Source organism: Rutidosis leptorrhynchoides, chromosome 1, assembly GCF_046630445.1.
Source record: "Rutidosis leptorrhynchoides isolate AG116_Rl617_1_P2 chromosome 1, CSIRO_AGI_Rlap_v1, whole genome shotgun sequence".
NCBI classification, from domain to species: domain Eukaryota; kingdom Viridiplantae; phylum Streptophyta; class Magnoliopsida; order Asterales; family Asteraceae; genus Rutidosis; species Rutidosis leptorrhynchoides.
The window spans coordinates 37,232,099-37,239,565 of NC_092333.1; the positions used below are offsets into that span (position 1 = coordinate 37,232,099).

Consider the following 7,467-nt stretch of genomic DNA (forward strand, 5'->3'; position numbering starts at 1 on the left):
GGAACTATGGGTATAATTTTAAATAAACTACTGAACTTGGTTCTTTTGAGAGCATATTATTGTATTTTGTCATCCATAGTGAAGTACTGAAGTTTAAGGTAATTTCAAGATTCAATATCGGGACATGATGATTGATGATTCTAAAATAACGTTTTAGAATCAAAGACGAGCATAAGATCTCCAAAATATCACAACACCACCCACCTCATTGCACGGGAGCAAATAGTAAATATCAACCTAATATACTTGTATTTTTTTTCTTTTAACAAAACTATAAAATTAAAATGACCCATTATCTTAAAAAGTAATTGGAAGGATATGATTCGAATAATCAAAATCTAGATTTTTGATATGAGAGTTAGATTAATTAATATCCCAAAGTAATAAAATACTAGCTTAAGACCCGCAGAATCGCGAGTTTCGTCCAATAAAATTTTTAAATAAATTATAAGTTGTGTTTAGGAGCCGATTTAGAGTTGATAAGGTTGGCGTCGACAAAACCGGAAAATTTACTCGAGGAAGAACTACCGGCACCCTCTGCATGATTCCTCAACGGTGGCAAATCATCTTGCTTGGAAAACAACTTTTTTTAAATTAGCTTGAGTGACTCTGCCTTCTCCAAAAGCAGGAGCAATCTATCTACGACATCATCCTCCACAACCGTATCCAAATCGTCTTCACCCGTTGTCTTCTTTTTCCAATTCTTTTGTTCTCTGCCTTTACCCTAATACACAAAGAATTATTAACCTCGACATCCGAACCCGTATTTGAAGTAGAGTTCGACATAGACCCGCCATGGACATTCATAGCAACCAAACCAGAAGGAACCCCACCCAAATTATAATCCAAACCTTTCACTAAGCAATCGGAACCAACCAAAACTTCCTACACAGCAGCGGCAGAAACATCACCTTGTACTTGTGATACATGAATAACTTCACCAGCAGCTTCAACATCACCCACAATCTGACCATCCGAAGCTTCCATATAAAGTCCCACGTTGACACCATTAACATCCCTTCTGCATTCAAACCCGCTCGACAGCTTGTTGATATCTTTAAAGTATTAGACTTAAGATCTATAAGTTCAATCAAATATCAAATACATACTTAATATTTTGTTTTAAAAAAATCTGAGTTGTTTGTTGCAAAATGAATATTTCCATTTATACTAATAGTTTCTGATATGTTTGCAAAAGTTTTACTTACATACATATTGGTTTAAACTGGCACATATGAAAGAATACATACCTATTAGTGATCTCTGATTTGCTTAAATTGGACAATACCTGCGGATAATAGTGATGAAATATGATCATACTTTTCAAATTGTCGTTAGTAAGTGAACGGGCAAAAGACAGAATAATGCTTTAAACAGCTACTCATAAAATAGTAAAATAATGAAATTATATTCTAAAAGAAAAGGATCAACTATCCACATCAACATATATAAAATATTTCTTTTTTAGCCACCCCCAAAAGACCCATCAACAGGTTACTCAATTTGCCATATCTAACAAATAACAATTATTTTGGCCATGATACGAATCATGAATATACTACACCTATGCGCGAGCCTGCAGGGTCCAAGCTTAAATTGAGGCAATGTTGTGTGTGATAGCTTCGCCAACCTTTTGGTACACACGGTAATGACATATCACAGTCCCATGAGCTGCTTCATGTCTGACCATCAAGAAACACTAAAACCAAATTTGGAACATGAGAATCCATTTAGTACGGACTACGGACATGTAATACGAAACACCAATGTCTGGTCGCACAAACAACTGATCTCGTGGTTACTTACTTGAGGCATCCCTGTAATAAAAAATATAAAATTTAGCAGATTGTGGGATTGCAGGTGCAACCCATTAGTCATACACATCGAAAGAACCAATCCCATTCACCACTAAATATTCAGTAAGCAGTTAAAAGGTCACTTGCCCAGTCGTTCATCTTGAATCCATCCATTTTTCCTAACAGTATGAAGAAATTTCACATGCCAAACCAAATCAGATCACCTTTCAGGTTTCAGCAAACTGCTTCACAATAAAAACATATTAATTACAATCAGTTTATCACAAACTAATCAAATAACCTCTTAATAAAATTTAGTTGTATTTTATGTCAAATTGGTAAAATGGGTATATACGTAAAGCGTCATTAAATTGCTGAAATAACTAAAAGTGCAGTTTAAGAAGAAACTGAATACGTAATTTCCGTCGCCTACTAAGATCTTTCTTTCTATAAGCTACCAATAATATGGAACCCCAATTTCGGGTTGTTATATTTATAAATCAAGATATTTGGTGGAGATATTTCACATCAATAATTTTTTTCCCTTTTGGTTTTATTTAAGGTTGAACAAAGCACCATATGCTAAATATCCTCAACGAAATGTAAGAACATATTTAGTAATGTTTGAGAACAAATTTCAGTACCGGAGCACCTATAGCTGTGATAAGAAATTTGTAGCTTATGTTTGCCCTATTGCAGTCATAAGTGTCTTACGTCTCTCATCAGCAGACTTCACCCGAGTACCAAGAATTAGTTCAATTTCTGCATAAGTTAGCAACACAATAAATGAGCAATATATAAAAGAATTGCCTTACATGACTTAGAGTTGTAGGATCCGAATTGTAAAGATTGATTACTTTCCCACATTCTCATTAAGTTACTGTACCAATAGAAAAAGAAGTATTAAATACTCGCAACAGAGGAAACTGATACATTCTTATGTGATATACTATATCAACTAACTTATTGCAATAATCTTAATTATTAAATTATTTCTTTCTTCAAATACACTTACTGTAATCATCTTAATATTTATATTTTTTATTATCAGTTTGTCTAGGTAGAGACTTAGCAAATGTTCCAAACCCATTCAATATTTAGACATAATTCAACCCATTTAGCCCATTTAAATTTCCTTTATACCCATCCCCTTTAGGCTACTTTTTTACCTATTAACATGTAAAATAAAATCAACCAATAGTCATCGTTGATTATATGTCAGCGTAATATATAATGAACATCAACCAAAAGTCATTAGAATTTAGATATATACGATTGATGTATATACCAAAGTAATTAGAAGGAACTTTTCCTCAAGACCATCTTCCAGTAGTTGTCTATAACCAAAAAAATATATTCAAATATGAGTAAATATGACTGTAACGTACCTTGAGACAAACGGTTGTAATAACTCCATATAATCGAAATTAGAACAAACGCCAACCAGGAATATAAAAAGTATCAAAAATCTTTTTCAAGAGCTCTTTTTCCTGTGCGCGGGGATGCTTCAGAAGGGGAGATGGGAGATGTCTATATCACTAATATAACGGTGGCACCAGGGGCAGCCACTCAAGCCAACCCGTTAATAAAATGTTTATTACATATTTTACTGCAAGAAAATCACAACTTCGTAACGAAGGGATTTATCCCAAATCCTAAACACATGCCGTTTGTATATTAAACCTTTAATTTTATCACAACCAAAGTGTCTATAACCAAAAAATAAAAAATAATAGAAATCCAAATCTAAAAAAAAAAAAACTACATTATTTCTAACTGCATATATTTTTTATAAAAAAAAAAAAAAGAGTTTTTTCGTTAATATACATTATGAACAAGAGTTTGCTTTCTTTTACCCATTTAGTACATGTACTTCCATGAGGTTTTCTATTTCCCCGCATTGGCCCATTTAAGATCAAACCAAGGTTTTAAAAAACGGAAACGTGCCTTGAGGCGATTTCCCTTTGTGAGGCGAGGCGTATGCCTCGAGGCGAACCGAGGCGTACGTTCGAGGCGGAGTTAAAAAAATACATAGAAAATTATAAGTTCATTACAAGTTTCAACCGTTTCAAAATATAAGTTCATTACATCAACAAATGCTGGTAAAAAACACAAATCAAAGATTATATTCAAGCTCAAATAACATAAGGATAATCATCATCATCATCCGGGTCATCATGATCTTCCACATTCAAAAAAAAAAAAAGTTACACTACTTAGTTTTGTTTGTTTTCTTTAATTTGTTGATAAAAACCCCGAATGCAAAAGTTTTCTCTTAGTATTAAGCATGTCTCATTACTTTTTCACCCATTAATAATAGTATTTACCAAAGCCAGAAAGCAAAAGCATAGATGAAACAAAACTTTATGATGTTTGCCACTAACCTCCTCATTAGTGAAGCAATTTTATAATCCTATGTTGGATTTAAACATTTAAATTGGGCAACTCAAAAATGACTCTGAGTAAAAGCAAAAGCAGTTCAATAATTTACAAAAAGTAACACATTAGCCCAAACAAATAACAAAAAGCCACTAACAAAAAGCTACTTTTTTGCTAAACACAATTATGCCGCTACTTTTTTGGTAAACACTGTGAGGCGCACGCCTCTTCAATCGTATCGCCTCTTTCCAAAATCGAACCGCCTCTCAATTTTGAGGCGTACGTTTTTTCTGAGCTGTGAGGCACCCGTTTCAAAACGCAAAACATGAAAATCGCACCGAGGCGCGCCTCGAGGCGTACGCCTCAACCGTTTTTTAAAACCATGGATCAAACATATAAGATCATCATTCAAGTCAAACATGCATGGATATAATTATTAAATCAAATATAGATCAGGTGCGATGTTTAGTTTAATACGCGCGAATTCGCGAGATTTTGAAAGTAAAATTAATTAGTCGATATAATTAAATCCTATACATACTAAAACCCAACGGGTTTTTGGTCCTTCCCTAAGGGGAAAACCGACAACAGTAAATCCCCCTTTTCACACTCACAGTTTTCATTCTCCCCCTTCAATCATAACCAACTTACAAAAACTACCCTGAACTTCAGGGGGTAAAATGTAAATTCCCCCAATTAAAATAAAAACTCCCCTAAACACTTCGACAGCCCGTATCTTCCTGCTCGCTCCGAGTTTAATTTCACCGACCATACCGTTAAACTCGAAATATTTTTATGAACGAAACGAAACTAACTACATTCGAAACGGACACTTTTTAAAAAACGCTAAACACAACGACAACCCGTATCTTCCCGCTCGCCGCTAGTTAAATTTTTCTGACATCAGCGTCATACTCGAAATAATTTTATGAACAAAGCGATAAAAAGTACGTTCGAAACGGACACTTTTTAAAAAGCGCTAAACACAACGACAGCCCGTACCTTCCCGCTCGCCGCGAGTTAAATTTTTTCGCCAGCGCCGTTAGACTCGAAATAATTTTATCAACAAAACGAAACTAACTACGTTCGAACCGGACAGATTTTAAAAAACACTAAAGACAACGACACAGACAACGACACAGACAACGACACAGACAACGACACTTACCACATGGGTCGTTTTCCCTTCTGTAAATACATAAAGTTACGTTAAATATGAATACGCAGGCCGAACGCCACCGCCGCATCGCGCGGGCCGGACCCGGACTAGTTAAATTGAATGATGTACACCGTAATATTTAACTTTGACTATTATGTTTAAAAATAATTTTGTTCACAAGCAACTAAAAGATCAAGATAAAGGTAGTTTTTAGATATCAAACAATAGATAACAGCAACTCACACAAATGGGTTAAATTTGCTACCATTTGGGCGGTGGTGTTAAGGCCTTCTGGTATGTGGTATACTACAAAGTCCAATCATTGCAGCCATGTTTAAAAGTAATGTGTGTATAACAAATAATATACCTTTGTGTTATGATTTATTCGATATCTAGCACAAATAATATCGTAGATAGTAAGAAATGCACTTATTCATCTATAGATACAAGAATGATTATATTGTATAGTAATAATTCATACCTGACTGAATTAGTCATGATGCCATGTAAATAGCTTCATAATACCATATATCGAAGATAATAACATTTCTCATATATGCCTAATAATGAATAACTGGTAGAGGGCTAGTTAGGAGTTAGTCCTGAAAAGAAGTATAACTAAACTGTCATGGAAACACCTTCATCTTTGATAAAACCAATTGCAACTCATGACTTGAATAAACTGAATACCTGACAAACACGTGAAAAACATATAAAGGTTAGATACCTAAACATATGGATATTCCCACAACTTGTCAATCTATGTGCACCAGTCTATTTCTATTGATATAGTAACATTCGAAAAACGCCCACAAAAAGCAAACTTAACATCTACAAATATAAATAGAACAGATAGCAACGGTCTTTAATCTCCTAAACATACAAGTTATATTAGTACACAACTATAATAAGCGTATGTATATATTTCACAATTAATACCTGCTATTTTACGAAAATGTATAAAAAAATAACCTTTAGAGGTGGCTATTTCAACTAATTTCAACCCATGACAGCCCAACTCAACCCATTTTTGACAGGTTTCCAAACCCACGGTTTTTTCCCACATTCTGAAGCTTCACAAAATGATTTAATACATATATCTACCTCTTCACATAAATAGAATTTGTTTAAATTTGCTCTCAACCATGAACACACGGAGTCTGTATTCTAAATTCGAGCTCGGGATAGATGCCTTCAGATGATTCAAGGTTTGTAAACAATGTCTGTTTCTTTTTAACAAAACAAGTGCTATGTGTAAAATAAATACACGTAGTAGTGAGGTACTATACATAACATGTGCAACTTTAGACCTATTTCACTATGAGCTAAAATTAATAGTCTACCATTGTAGATATCACAGTTCATAAACTTGTTCACATAAACTTCCTATTACCAAATACCATTGTATCATTGATTTAAAGAAATCAACTAATACAAACACCTGAAAAATGACTATGATTAAAAAAATGAGAACATTAAATTTATAAGCACCTTTTAGCAATTGATTTTCCAAATTCAGGTTTGAATATTCTGAAATCATGTAATTTTGAGTTACTCAAAACAGTTGCACTAAATTCGACCACTTCTAAATTCGTCTAGTTCAAGCAATATTTCTCATACCCAATCGATACATATATAATCCAGTATAACTATATGTAAATATCGTTCAATTGAGGTTCAATCAATACATGTATTGAACCGTTCAATTGAATAATTACACAAAAAATGATCGTAAAATATCAGATTTTAAAAGTTAGATATAGACAATTCAATTGAACCCTAGATGAAAAATTGAATCGTAAAATCTGAGATAAACAAAACTTTGATTCTGATTTAGTCATTGATGAATTAACAATACCTTGTTCATTGGAAATCAACCCGCAATCATTGTTTCATTGACGTGAATTGATTAGCAGTTGAAGATTCAACGTAGGCGAAACCTTGATAGAGAGAGTCTTGCCCTAATTCTTAGTTTGTGTGTGTCGACCGAATGATTTTTTTAGGGTTCTAATCTTGAAGAAATTTGGGTTGTATGTTCTTGAAGAGAGAACTCAGACTGGAAATTAGGGTTGATGAGAATGGGGTGAATTGCGTAAATGGCGTGACCCCTATTCAGTTCAGATACTCCCGTAA

The 7,467-nt window shown here is 33.9% G+C and overlaps 1 long non-coding RNA gene across 8 annotated transcripts; it reads right to left on the bottom strand.

Moving 5' to 3' along the window:
• Nucleotides 1–320: 320 nt before the first annotated feature.
• LOC139886422 (uncharacterized) lies at nucleotides 321–7,467 on the bottom strand. 8 transcript variants are annotated; one of them, XR_011772442.1, is made up of 7 exons: nucleotides 7,193–7,467; nucleotides 5,816–6,024; nucleotides 2,441–3,301; nucleotides 1,565–2,038; nucleotides 1,251–1,288; nucleotides 912–1,021; nucleotides 321–724 (listed from the first exon to the last, which is right to left on the bottom strand). It is a non-coding gene; the product is annotated as an uncharacterized lncRNA (long non-coding RNA). The 8 variants fall into 8 exon arrangements; XR_011772443.1 differs by having other exon boundaries at nucleotides 322–1,021; nucleotides 2,441–2,558; nucleotides 3,085–3,301; XR_011772437.1 differs by having other exon boundaries at nucleotides 322–1,021; nucleotides 1,565–1,817; nucleotides 1,944–2,038.